The sequence below is a fragment of the Coregonus lavaretus genome, assembly GCF_964263955.1.
Source record: "Coregonus lavaretus genome assembly, chromosome: 39".
NCBI classification, from domain to species: Eukaryota; Metazoa; Chordata; class Actinopteri; order Salmoniformes; family Salmonidae; genus Coregonus; species Coregonus lavaretus.
Genome location: NC_140026.1, coordinates 29,577,042 through 29,590,570, shown reverse-complemented (window position 1 = coordinate 29,590,570; position 13,529 = coordinate 29,577,042).

Here is a 13,529-nt window from a genome sequence, read left to right as displayed (position 1 = left end):
ATGATTATGAGATGACCCGAGGTGAATAGGATAATTTTGATAATTTTACATTTGTGACAGGTCTCTAATCCTGAAACTATTTTAGTCAAGGTATCTTCTCTTTTGGCTGTTTATTGAAAGAATACCATTGTCGCATCTGAAGCTTTTGATGTTTTTTTAATCTGGCCATCCTTTGTACCTGATATCAGAGGGAAGTGACAGAGAGGGTCAGAGTAGAAGCTGCAGTATTGCTCCACATGTTTGATTATATAATCTACGTTACATAATTTACTTACAGTACATACTTGGTAGTGGGGTTTTTCTCAGTTGTATAGCTACCAATTCCATACCAATTAACATTTTAGCAACTGATTATTATTCAAAGACAACATTTAGTCATTTTGACCCAAGGTTGGGCTTTTGGCTTGAAAAGTGTGGTGTCCGTTTAAGATAATCGTGTAGGCTACTTGTTAAAATATTATCAAATAACAGTGTATTTCATTGGCCGGTATTCACTGAGGCGTTGTATGTACCATTCACCAAAATTTGAAGGATTTAATTGTTTTTGAGAGAAGGAACATTTTGAATACATATTCTCTTTGGTTATTTTCTTTTACACAGGAGTGCAAAGTGCCTTGACTTGAGTCAGAGTGCCTTGACTTGAGTCGACCTTCAAAATAAGGCCACGACACCCCACGCATGATGTGCCAGGTGAGGGACTAATGTCAGCACTCAGTGGCTGTGTCCCAAATGGCCTATATATTGAAAACAATTTGACCAGAGCCCTGTGGGCTATAGTCAAAAGTAGTGCACTATATAGGGAATATGGTGCCATTAGGGACGTACCCAGTGTCTTGCTCTCTGTAGTTCTTGTTACGTGTCGTTAGCAGTAGAATGGCCCGTACTGAAGAGCTCAGTGACTTTCAACGTGGCACCGTTATAGGATGCCACTTTTCCAACTAGTCAGTTTGTCAAATGTCTGCCCTGCTAGAGCTGCCTCGGGCAACTGTAAGTGCTGTTATTGTGAAGTGGAAACGTCTAGGAGCAACAACGGCTCAGCCGGGAAGTGGTAGGCCACACAAGCTCACAGAACGGGACCACTGAGTGCTGAAGGGCTTAGCCTGTAAAAATTGTCTGTCCTCGGTTGCAACACTCACTACCGAGTTCCAACTTGCCTCTGCAAGCAACATCAGCACAATAACTCTTTGTCGGGAGCTTCATGAAATGGGTTTCCGTTGCCAAGAACCCACACTCAAGCCTAACATCACCTTGCGCAATGCCAAGCGTCGGATGAAGTGGTATAAAGCTAGCCACCATTGGACTCTAGAGCAGTGGAAATGAGTTCTCTGGAGTGATGAATCACGCTTCACCATCTGGCAGTCCGACGGACCAATCTGGGTTTGATGGATGCCAGTAGAACGCTACCTGCCCAAATGCATAGTGCCAACTGTAAAGTTTGGTGGAGGAGGAATAATGGTCTGGGGCTGTTTTTCATGGTTCGGGCTAGGCCCCTTAGTTCCAGTGAAGGAAAATCTTAACACTATAGCATACAATTACATTCTAGATGATTCTGTGCTTCCAACTTTGTGGCAACAGTTTGGGGAAGGCCCTTTCCTGTTTCAGCATGACAATGCCTCCGTGCACAAAGAGAGGTCCATACAGAAATGGTTTGTGAAGATCGGTGTGGAAGAACTTGACTGGCCTGCACAGAGCCCTGACTTCAACCCCATCGAACACCTTTGGAATTAATTGGAACGCCTAACATCAGTGCCCAACCTCCCTAATGCTCTTGTGGCTGAATCGACACAGGAGTCGAAGTCCCCACAGCAATGTTCCAACATATAGTGGAAAGCCTTCCCAGAAGAGCGGAGGCTGTTATAGCAGTAAATGGGGGACCAAGTCTATATTAATTCCCATGATTTTGGAATAAGATGTTCGACCAGCAGGTGTCCACATACTTTTGGTCATGTAGTGTATATGTTTTGATTCTCAGGCGTAATGATTTAACCCACGGAGTGGTGGCGTTATATACAGCTCAGCTATATGTTTTGTACTCAACATACTTAAGGGTTTTTAGGGTTATTCATTCCACCCCCCCAAACCCTCCTGGCGTTACACACTATTCGTACCCTACCTTCCTCCCTCCTCATCTGTCATTCAAGGCCTAGGGTAATGGCCCTTGTGTGTCTGAGCTGACAGAAAGAGTGGCGGGGCGGGGTATTGATATGGTGAACCCCCCATTCCCTCTCCGCTGGGTAGCCATGGTATCGTCGATGCCCTCCGTTAATGAAGCACGAGTGAGCTGTTAACAAAATACTGATTTAGATTTGACATCTCTGGATTCATGTGTTGGGGGGAAATGTGCTCTCCGGGTTTGTTTTGCATGCGTCTGTAAAATGAGTGTGTGTATGAGTGTGCATGTGTGTGTGTGTGTGTAATGTGTACAAAACAGAATGCGTTTTGAAAGTCACCCTTGGTTCCTTTAACTGTGATTCACAGGTCCAATATACTGTATCAACTTAAAGCTAAACTAAATGAAGGCACAAAACCAAAAAAGCTCCAGCATATTGCACACATCCCATCGGCAACATGTATTGCATCACTAAAAAGCTGAAAAATGAATCAGGACTGCAACTTAATTCGCTTCATGTTGTCTTCAATGCTGAATAAGCTTTAAAGTGTTTCGGAGCAAGCACGTCAGACCACTACTATTGGATCATTACTTGTAATTCTGTTTGTTGCCAAGTAGTCTGTATAAAGATGACGTCCAAACTCAAATCTTTAGTATGACATCAGGAAAGGGGATGAAAAATGACCTCATCCTTCCATATCTATTATATTGGATAGAGGCAAAGAGAAGCCCTAACTGTTTGCCCTAACTGTTTGCCCAGCGTGTGCCCTTCACATGTTCCTGTGTGTATGAATTATTCATTAGGAGAGCGGGCATGGAGGCTTATACTTTAATGATGGTGTCCAGCTCAGCTCAAAGTGCCACACTCTAAATGGTGACCTTACGTGAGTGGGCAGAGGTCGCTGGCGCTCATTGGCCGAGTTGCTACTGCTGCGTGACGCCTTTTTTCCTATACTGTAACTACCCCCCCCCCCCAATGCTACTGTGCTTAAAGGTACATTACGATGAGGTGCTGCACTAGCACCAGTAGCTTTAAGGTTGGTACTGGTATACTGATGTACTAGCACCTGGTGCACTCCATCAGGTAGTTTACCCAAATTACAAAATGCTGAAAAAGTAAGATAATTGTAGTCCTATCTAATATCCTATTAATGCAAACATTACACATACTACACACCCATAATAATGCATGCTAAACATGCACAAACCTGTGCTCTCACCATGGCCCCTATATGCGAACGTGAGGCATATAATGTATGGTGCTCTAATACTGTCTCAGTGAACTTTCTAATGAACACACACACACTAGATATGTTTCTAAGGCAAATGAGCAAATCTACAGTATATTCATTCCACTTGAAGAAACCAACCAGAGAAACAAAATAATAATAGCACTGTTACATTTCTTTCGCCCCGTGGGTTGTTAATTCAAATCCCTCCTCGTGAAGTCCTGGTACTCGTTAACCCTCTGCCTGCGTTTTGTCTCAACACTGTACGTAAAGGGTGTTTAAAAGCCCAAGTAGAGTTGCCTAAATTATAATTGCTTCTGACAGTTTGATGTGTGGCTATATCGGGGATAAATCCACTTTCAGTTCTGGCTCAGATTATAGTGGATTTCACTGGATTTATCGCTAGAGGCATGCAGATTAGCGGCGCGATGAAGTTAAATTGAATCACTGGCTAGCATATATTTTTTTTTAAAAGAAGAAAAAAAGGAGCTTATCATCAGCTCAAGCATTATCATAATAAAAGAAAGCTAATCAGCTTTTAGAAAGCTAATTATTCTCAATAAGGATTAGATTTACACATCAATTAAACAATGTGGGTATTCCAGGCTCACTTTGTGCCAATATTCATTTAAAAAAACTGCTCTGTGCATATTCCCCAGCAGTGTCAAGGCGTCAGTGTAATGCGGTAGGACGAAGTCTGGCGCAGGACACAGAGCTAATCAAAAAACGTACTTTACTCGTAGGTAACTTAATGAACATACCTCATGTCACGATCGTTATAGACGGGACGGACCAAGGCGCAGCGTGATATGCATACATGTTTATTAACGAATAAACACAATGACAAAACAATAAACAAACGATACGTGAAGTCCAAGGCAGCGCAACACAACATACCTTAAGACGGAACAAGATCCCACAACCCACTAGTGCCAATAGGCTGCCTAAGTATGGTCCCCAATCAGAGACAACGAGCGACAGCTGCCTCTGATTGGGAACCACACAGGCCAACATAGATCTATACATACTAGACTGTACAACATAGACAAACACAGCAAGGAAAATACACACCCTGACTCAACATACAAGCGTCCTCTGAGTCAGGGCGTGACAGTACCCCCCCCCCCCAAAGGTGCGGACTCCGACCGCACAACATAAACATAACAGGGTAGGGGCCGGGTGGGCATTCCGCCTCGGAGGCGGATCCGGCTCAGGGCGTGACAACCACTTACTCTCCGCCTCCCTGTTGCGCCCCTGGTCTAGTCTGGACCTCGGCGCGCTGCTTCCCCTCTCCTTCCTCCCACGAAGTACCAAGCCCTGTCTGGACCCTGGTGTGGGAGACCCCGAACCTGGAGAGGGGCTGACGTCTGGGTCTGGACTGGAGCCGCTGACCGGAGCTGGACCGGGCACCGGTGGAGCGGACTGCACAGGCTCCGGACTGGAGCCGCTGACCGGAGCTGGACTGAGCACCGGTGGAGCGGACTGCTCTGGCTCCGGAGTGGAGCCGCTGACCGGAGCTGGATCAGGCACCGGTGGAGCGGACTGCTCTGGCTCCGGAGTGGAGCCGCTGACCGGAGCTGGACTGGACCCCGGTTAAGCGGATTGCTCTGGCTCCGGAGTGGAGCAGCTGACTGGAGCTGAACTGGGCACCGGTGGAGCGGACTGCTCTGGCTCCGGAGTGGAGCAGCTGACCGGTGCCGGACCAGGCACCGGTGGAACAGGCACGGGCCGTGCCGGACTGGACACACGCACCACTGGCTTGGTGCGGGGAGCAGGAACGGGCCGGACCGGGCTGGCGACGCGCACCACTGGCTTGGTGCGGGGAGCAGAAACGGGCCGTAACGGACTGGCGACGCGCACCACTGGCCTGGTGCGGGGAGCAGGAATAGGCCGAGCTGGCGACGCGCACCACTGGCTTGGTGCGAGGGGCAGGAGCAGGCAGGGCCGGGCTGGCAACGCGCACCACTGGCTTGGTGCTGGGGGCAGGAACAGGCCGGGCCGGGCTGGACACACGCACCACTGGCTTGGTGCGGGGAGCAGGAACGGGCCGGACCGGACTGGCCTCAGGGACAGCCAGGAGGACGCGGCGCAGGGCGAGTCGGATGACTCCGGTGGAAATCCCGCAACATGGAGGGATCGAGGATGTCCCTCCTAGGGACCCAGCACCGTTCCTCTGGACCGTACCCCTCCCACTCCAGGAGATACTGCAGGCCACCCACCCGACGCCTCGAATCCAGGATGGAATGGACCGGGTACGCCGGTGCCCCCTCGATGTCCAGTGGGGGAAGAGGAACCTCCCGTATCTAAGACTCCTGGAAGGGACCAGCCACCACCAGCCTGAGGAGAGACACATGGAACGAGGGGTTAATACGATACTCAGGAGGAAGCTGTAACCTATAACATACCTCGTTCAATCTACTCAGGACTTTAAATGGCCCCACAAACCGCCGACCCAGCTTCCGGCAGGGCAGGCGAAGGGGCAGGTTTCGGGTCGAGAGCCAGACCCGGTCCCCCGGTGCATAACCCGGGGCCTCACTGCGGTGGCGGTCGACGCTCGCCTTTTGTCGCCTGATGGCCCGCTGCAGGCGTACATGGGCAGCGTTCCAGGTCTCTTCCGAGCGCCGAAACCACTCATCCTCCGCAGGGGCCTCGATCTGGCTCTGATGCCAAGGTGCCAGGACCGGCTGATAACCTAACACACACTGAAATGGAGAAAGGTTAGTGGAGGAGTGGCGGAGTGAGTTTTGGGCCATCTCTGCCCAGGGGATAAAACCTGACCACTCCCCCGGCCGGTCCTGGCAATAGGACCGCAGAAACCTACCCACATCCTGGTTAACTCTCTCCACCTGCCCATTACTCTCGGGGTGAAAACCTGAGTTCAGGCTGATCGAGACCCCCAGACGTTCCATGAATGCCCTCCAGACCTTTGAGGTGAACTGGGGACCCGATCCGAAACAATATCCTCAGGTACCCCGTAGTACCTGAAGACGTGTGTAGGGCCTCAGCAATCTGTAGAGCCGTAGGGAGACCGGGCATAGGAATGAGACGGCAGGACTTAGAAAACCGATCCACAATGACCAGGATCGTGGTGTTCTCTTGTGAGGGGGGAAGGTCTATAACAAAATCCACCGACAGGTGGGACCACGGCTGTTGTGGAATGGGTAGGGGTTGTAATTTCCCTCTGGCCAGGTGTCTAGGTGCCTTACACTGAGCGCACACCGAGCAGGAGGAAACATACACCCTCATGTCCTTAGCTAAAGTGGGCCACCAGTACTTCTCACTAAGACAGTGCACTGTCCGACCAATGCCAGGATGATCAATCGATCGTGAACCTCGAGCGGCACGTACATACGACCCTCTGGACACTGGGGAGGAGTGGGCTCGGTACGTAACTCGCTCGATGTCTGCGTCAACCTCCCATGCCACCAGACACGACGCCGGAAGTATGGAAGTAGGCTCCATGGACCTCTCCTCTGTGTCATACCGTCGGGACAGGGCGCCTTAGCGTTTTGGGAACCTGGTCTGTAAGAGAGAGTGAACACAAAACGAGTGAAGAACATGGCCCACCTTGCCTGGCGAGGGTTCAATCTCCTCGCCGCCCGGATGTACTCCAGATTGCGGTGGTCAGTCAAAATGAGAAAAGGGTGTTTAGCCCCCTCAAGCCAATGCCTCCACACTTTCAGAGCTTTAACCACAGCTAACAGTTCCCGGTCTCCCATGTCATAGTTGCGCTCCGCCGGGCTGAGCTTCTTCGAAAAGAAAGCACAGGGGCGGAGCTTTGGTGGTGTACCCGAGCACTGAGACGGTACAGCTCCTATCCCAGCCTCGGACGCGTCCACCTCTACCTGGAATGCTAAGGAGGGATCCGGATGAGCCAGTACTGGAGCCGAGGTAAACAGGTCCTTCAGGTGACCAAAAGCCCTGTCCGTCTCAGTTGACCACTGCAGTCGCACCGGTCCCCACTTCAGCAAGGAGGTAATGGGAGCCGCTACCTGACCAAAGCCCCGGATAAACCTCCAGTAGTAGTTGGCAAAACCCAAGAATCGCTGCACCTCCTTCACCGTGGTTGGAGTCGGCCAATTACGCACGGCCGAAATGCGGTCAATCTCCATCTCCACACCTGACGTGGACAGGCGGTGCCCTAGGAAGGAGATGGACTCTTGGAAGAACAGACATTTCTCCGCCTTGACATACAAGTCATGCTCCAACAGTCGACCAAGCACCTTACGCACCAGGGACACATGCTCGGCCCGTGTAGCGGAGTATATGAGAATGTCATCAATATACACCACTACACCCTGTCCGTGCAGGTCCCTGAAAATCTCATCAACAAAGGATTGGAAGACTGATGGAGCATTCATCAACCCGTATGGCATGACAAGGTACTCATAGTGCCCAGAGGTGGTACTGAATGCTGTCTTCCACTCATCTCCTTCCCGGATACGCACCAGGTTGTACGCGCTCCTGAGATCCAATTTAGTTAAGAAGCGTGCCCCGTGCAATGACTCAGTCATTCTAGCAATCAGAGGTAGAGGATAGCTGTACTTAACTGTGATCTGTTTAAGACCACAGTAGTCAATGCACGGGCGTAAGCCACCATCCTTCTTAAAAAAAAAAGAAACTCGAGGAGACAGGTGAAGTGGAAGGCCGAATGTATCCCTGCCCCAGAGATTCAGAGACATGTTTCCATAGCCGCCGTCTCCTCCTGTGACAGAGGATACACTTGACTCTTTTTACAGAAGGCGAGAGCCAAATCGGCATATTCAGGCGGAATGTGCATGGTGGAAACCTAGTTTGGACTTTCCACCGTAGTCACCCCTACGGAAACACCTACACACCTCCCCGAGCACTGACTTGACCATCCCTTGAGAGCCCTCTGTTGCCATGAAATAGTGGGGTCATGAGAGGTTAGCCAGGGAAGCCCCAACACCACTGGAAACGCAGGAGAATCAATCAGATAGAGACTAATTCTCTCCTCATGACCCTCCTGCGTCTTCATCCAGAGTGGAGCTGTGACCTCCCTAATCAGACCTGACCCTAAAGGGTGACTATGTAGGGCATGTATAGGGAAGGGCACATCAACAGGCACAATAGGAATCCCTAAACTACGGGAAAACTGACAATCAATAAAGTTCCCAGCTGCGCCTGAATCTACTAGCGCCTTATGCTGGGAATGAGGGGAAAACTCTGGAAATACAACATCAATACACATATGCGCAACAGGGAGCTCTGGGTGAGTCGGGTGCTTACTCACCTGAAACGGTCCACCAGTTCTCTGCCTACTGCCTTGAGTCCTTAAAGACCCTCCCCAGCACCAACCAGCAGTGTGTCCTCTGCGGCTACAGTTGGTGCAGGGGACCGGCCCTCTACCGGTCTCCCTATGTGCAGTACCTCCGAGCTCCATAGGGGTAGGATCGGAGGTGCTGGGGGATGGAATGGACGGCCCCTGATCCGGATGTCCGCGGGTGGCCAAAAGGTTATCCAGCCTGATAGACATATCCACCAGTTGGTCCAGGTTAAGGTTGGTGTCCCTGCAGGCCAGTTCCCAACGAACGTCCTCCCTTAGGCTGCATCGGTAGTGGTCGATAAGGGCCCTCTCATTCCATCCTGCGCTGGCAGCCAGAGTCCTAAAGTCCAGTGCAAAATCCTGTGCACTCCTCTTCCCCTGTCTGAGGTGGATTAGACATTCGCCCGCCGCTCTCCCCTCCGGTGGATGATCGAATACCGCCCGAAAGCGGCGGGTAAACTCCTCATAACGTACAGAATGCTGCGTCTATTCCTCCCCACTCGGCGTTGGCCCACTCGAGCGCTCTCCCCGACAGACAGGAGATGAGGGCGGACACGCTCTCGTGTCCCGAGGGAGCCGGGTGGATGGTTGCCAGGTATAGCTCAGAAAACCCTGACACCCGGCAGCTGTACCGTCGTATGCCCTCGGGAGCGAGAGCCGAATCCCACTTGACCCAGGTGGTGAAAAGGTGGACAGCGGTGTGGGTGGTTGTGTAGTTGGAGGAGGTATAGGAAAACCACCTCTCTCCCATCGCTCCATGGTATTCACCCCGCGTTCCATTGCGGTGCCGAGAGCCTGGATCATGATCGCCTGTTGTTGGACGCGTTCCTCCATCGATCTGGCCGGAACGGCTGTACCTGCTGACTCCATTATTGGTGCGTGTTTCTGTCAAGGCGTCAGTGTAATGCGGTAGGACGAAGTCAGGCGCAGGACACAGAGCTAATCAAAAAACATACTTTACTCGTAGGTAACTTAATGAACATACCTCCACGCAGGGAGGAACAAACCCGCTCACAAACGACAACCAAAACATGAACAAACACGCACAACACACAGTGTGAGCCAGAGGGTTAAATAGGGAAGACATAATTACATAATGGGAAACAGGTGAGACCAATACAGACAAAACCAGTAGAACATAGAAACATGGATCTGTAGCAGCTAGTACTCCGGTGACGATGACCGTCGAAGCCTGCCCGAGCAAGGAGGAGGAACAGCTTCGGCTGAATCCGTAACAAGCAACTTGAGTTGATTGGCAGTTTTGGTCGACTGAGTGAGTTTTGATCAATTAGCGGGCTGCACAATGCATGTATTCCAGTGGAAGACCTACTGGAGAGCTACCCTCCTGTAGGTTTTCGATAGAACATCAGTTGTAACTAACATGATTCAACTTATCAACCAGCTAATTATTAGCTAATTATTAGAATCAGGTGCGAGCTCTTCATACTCTTCAAAATAGAATTCCACCAAAACATGATTTGTTGCAATGTTTTTGGCAACAACAACAAAAAATGTTATTCATTATTGGTAAGACTTTATTTATAGTCCTAAATAAATTGTTTGTAGATGTTCAACTAAATGTCAACAACATCATACATCACTGCAATGAGCCATTATATTGATGAGAAGTGGGACATGAAGTCCCATGTACTGACTATTGAGAACATGTAGGAGAGGCACACAGCAGAGAACAAAAAAATGCCATTAACTACCATTGTTGCTGAGTGTAAGGTGAGCGCCTTCTGGTAGCGATGACTGCGGTAGATTGAACGGCATTGCCCCCTAGCGGTCATAAGCAGGACGATAGCTTTCCAGAAAAAAACAATGTTTTCCAGAATCTCTGAGTTACTCAACCGTCCCACAGGCACAGGGCGTATTGGGCTTTCCTCGTGCTCTCGAGGAAGACTGTAGTCAATGGTGATGGCAGTGGCCACAGGCAATGGATTTTGCCTTTAGTTCTAACTTCCGCAGTTGCACGTCTAAGGGGCTTATTCTACTACCCGTAGCACCATTTTCATCATCCTTCCTATCCGGGAGGATTCCCTTCTCCACCAAAACAGTATTGATTAAAAATCCAATGCAGCTGTTTTAATCTCAATATCAAATCATTTCTGGGTAACAATGAAGTACCTTACTGTGATTGTACTCAATTAAAATGGTCAAAAAAGAAACAAAAATAGCTTATTATGTCACGATCGTTTAAAGATTGGTCGAACCAAGGCGCAGCGTGATAAGCGTACATGTTTATTAAACTGTGCAAACACAACAAAACAACAAACAAACGATATGTGAAGTCTTTAAGGTTACACACAACAAACCTATACGGAACAAGATCCCACAACTAACAGGTGCCAAAAGGCTGCCTAAGTATTGTCCCCAATCAGGGACAACGAGCTACAGCTGCCTCTGATTGGGAACCACCCCGGCCAACATAGATCTGCACATGCTAGATCTAAAACATAGAAATCAACATAGCAACACACAACACGGAAAATACACACCCTGACTCAACAAATACAAGTCCTCAGAGTCAGGGCGTGACAGTACCCCCCCCCCCCCCCCCCAAAGGTGCGGACTCCAACCCCGCCACATAAACATAACAGGGTAGGGGCCGGGTGGGCATTCCGCCTCGGAGGCGGATCCGGCTCCGGGTGTGACCACCACTTACTCTACACCTCCCCGTTGCGCCCCTGGTCTGGTCTGGACCTCGGCGCGCTGCTTCCCCTCTCCTTCCTCCCACGAAGTACCAAGCCCTGTCTGGACCCTGGTGTGGGAGACCCCGAACCTGGAGAGGGGCTGACGTCTGGTTCTGGACTGGAACTGCTGACTGGAGCTGGACCCGATGACGGTGGATCGAACTGCTCTGGCTCCGGAGTGGAGCCGCTGACCGGAGCTGGACTGGACCCCGGTGGAGCGGACTGCTCTGGCTCCGGAGTGGAGCAGCTGACCGGTGCCAGGCCAGGGACCGGTGGAACAGGCACGGGCCGTGCCGGAATGGACACACGCACCACTGGCTTGGTGCGGGGAGCAGGAACGGGCCGGACCTAGCTGATGACGCGCACCCCTGGCTTGGTGCAGGGAGCAGGAACGGGCCGGACTGGGCTGACGACGCGCACCACTGTCTTGGTGCGGGGAGCAGGAACGGGCCGTACCGGACTGGCGACGCACACCACTGGCCTGGTGCGGGGAGCAGGAACAGGCTGGGCCGGGCTGGCGACGCGCACTACTGGCTTGGTGCGAGGGACAGGAACAGGTCGGACCGGGCTGGCGACGCGCACCACTGGCTTGGTGCGAGGGGAAGGAACAGGCCGGGCCGGGCTGGCGACGCGCACCACTGACTTGGTGCGAGGGGCAGGAACAGGCCGGGCCGGGCTGGCGACGCGCACCACTGGCTTGATGCGAGGAGCAGGAACGGGCCAAACCGTACTGGGAACACGCACCACTGGCTTAGTGCGGGAAGCAGGAACGGGCCGGACCGGACTGGCGACACGCACCACTTGATTGGTGCGAGGAGCGGGACTGGGTTCCTTCATTAACCCCCGCTCCTTCTGCTGCCTAACCAGCTCCTCTCGCCGTGCCTCTACACTTTCCTTCTGCTCTCTCTGAACCAATGACCCCCCTAATCTGGTGGCCTCCTCTGCTAAACAGCAGAACCGCTCTATCGCGGCCTCCCGCTGCCTCGTCGTCCACGGCGTGAGCCCCCCCCTAAATTTTTTGGGGGATTGTCTCTCCCCCGTGATCATGGCCTCCATCCCTCTTGCCAGACTCTCGCTCATCTCCTCCCAAGTCCATCCTCTCTCCTCGTCACGCTGCTTGGTCCAGGATTGGTGGGATCTTCTGTCACGATCGTTTAAAGATTGGTCGAACCAAGGCGCAGCGTGATAAGCGTACATGTTTATTAAACTGTGCAAACACGACAAAAAACAAACAAACGATATGTGAAGTCTTTAAGGTTACACACAACAAACCTATACGGAACAAGATCCCACAACTAACAGGTGCCAAAAGGCTGCCTAAGTATGGACCCCAATCAGAGACAACGAGCTACAGCTGCCTCTGATTGGGAACCACCCCGGCCAACATAGATCTGCACATGCTAGATCTAAAACATAGAAATCAACATAGCAACACACAACACGGAAAATACACACCCTGACTCAACAAATACAAGTCCTCAGAGTCAGGGCGTGACATCTTAGCAAAGAGCAATTTCTCAAGCAAGAATTTTGCTAGGACTGTCTGGGAGTGGTCTGAGTGGGGAGGGGAAAACTGAAAACTAGCTGTTATTGGCAGACAGGTTTGGAACTCATTCTTATTGGTCTACAGTGCCTTGCAAAAGTATTCATCCCCCTTTGCGTTTTTCCTATTTTGTTGCATTACAACCTGTAATTTAAATGGGTTTTATTTGGATTTCATGTAATGGACATAAACAAAATAGTCCAAATTGGTGAAGTGAAATGAAAAAAATAACTTTTTTCAAAGAATTCAAAAGAAAGAAATAACAGAAAAGTGGTGTGTGCATATGTATTCACCCCCTTTGCTATGGAGTCCCTAAATAAGATCTGGTGTAACCAATTACCTTCAGAAGTCACATAATTAGTTAAATAAAGTCCACCTGTGTGCAATCTAAGTGTCACATGATCTGAGTATATATACACCTATTCTGAAAGGCCCCAGAGTCTGCAACACCACCAAGCAAGCAGCACCATGAAGACCAAGGAGCTCTCCAAACAGGTCAGGGACAAAGTTGTGGAAAAGTACATATCAGGGTTGGGATATTTTAAAAAATCTGAAACTTTTAACATCCCACGGAGAACCGTTAAATCCATTATTAAAAAATGGAAAGATTATGGCACCACAACAAACCTGCCAAGAGAGGGCCGCCCACCAAAACTCACGGACC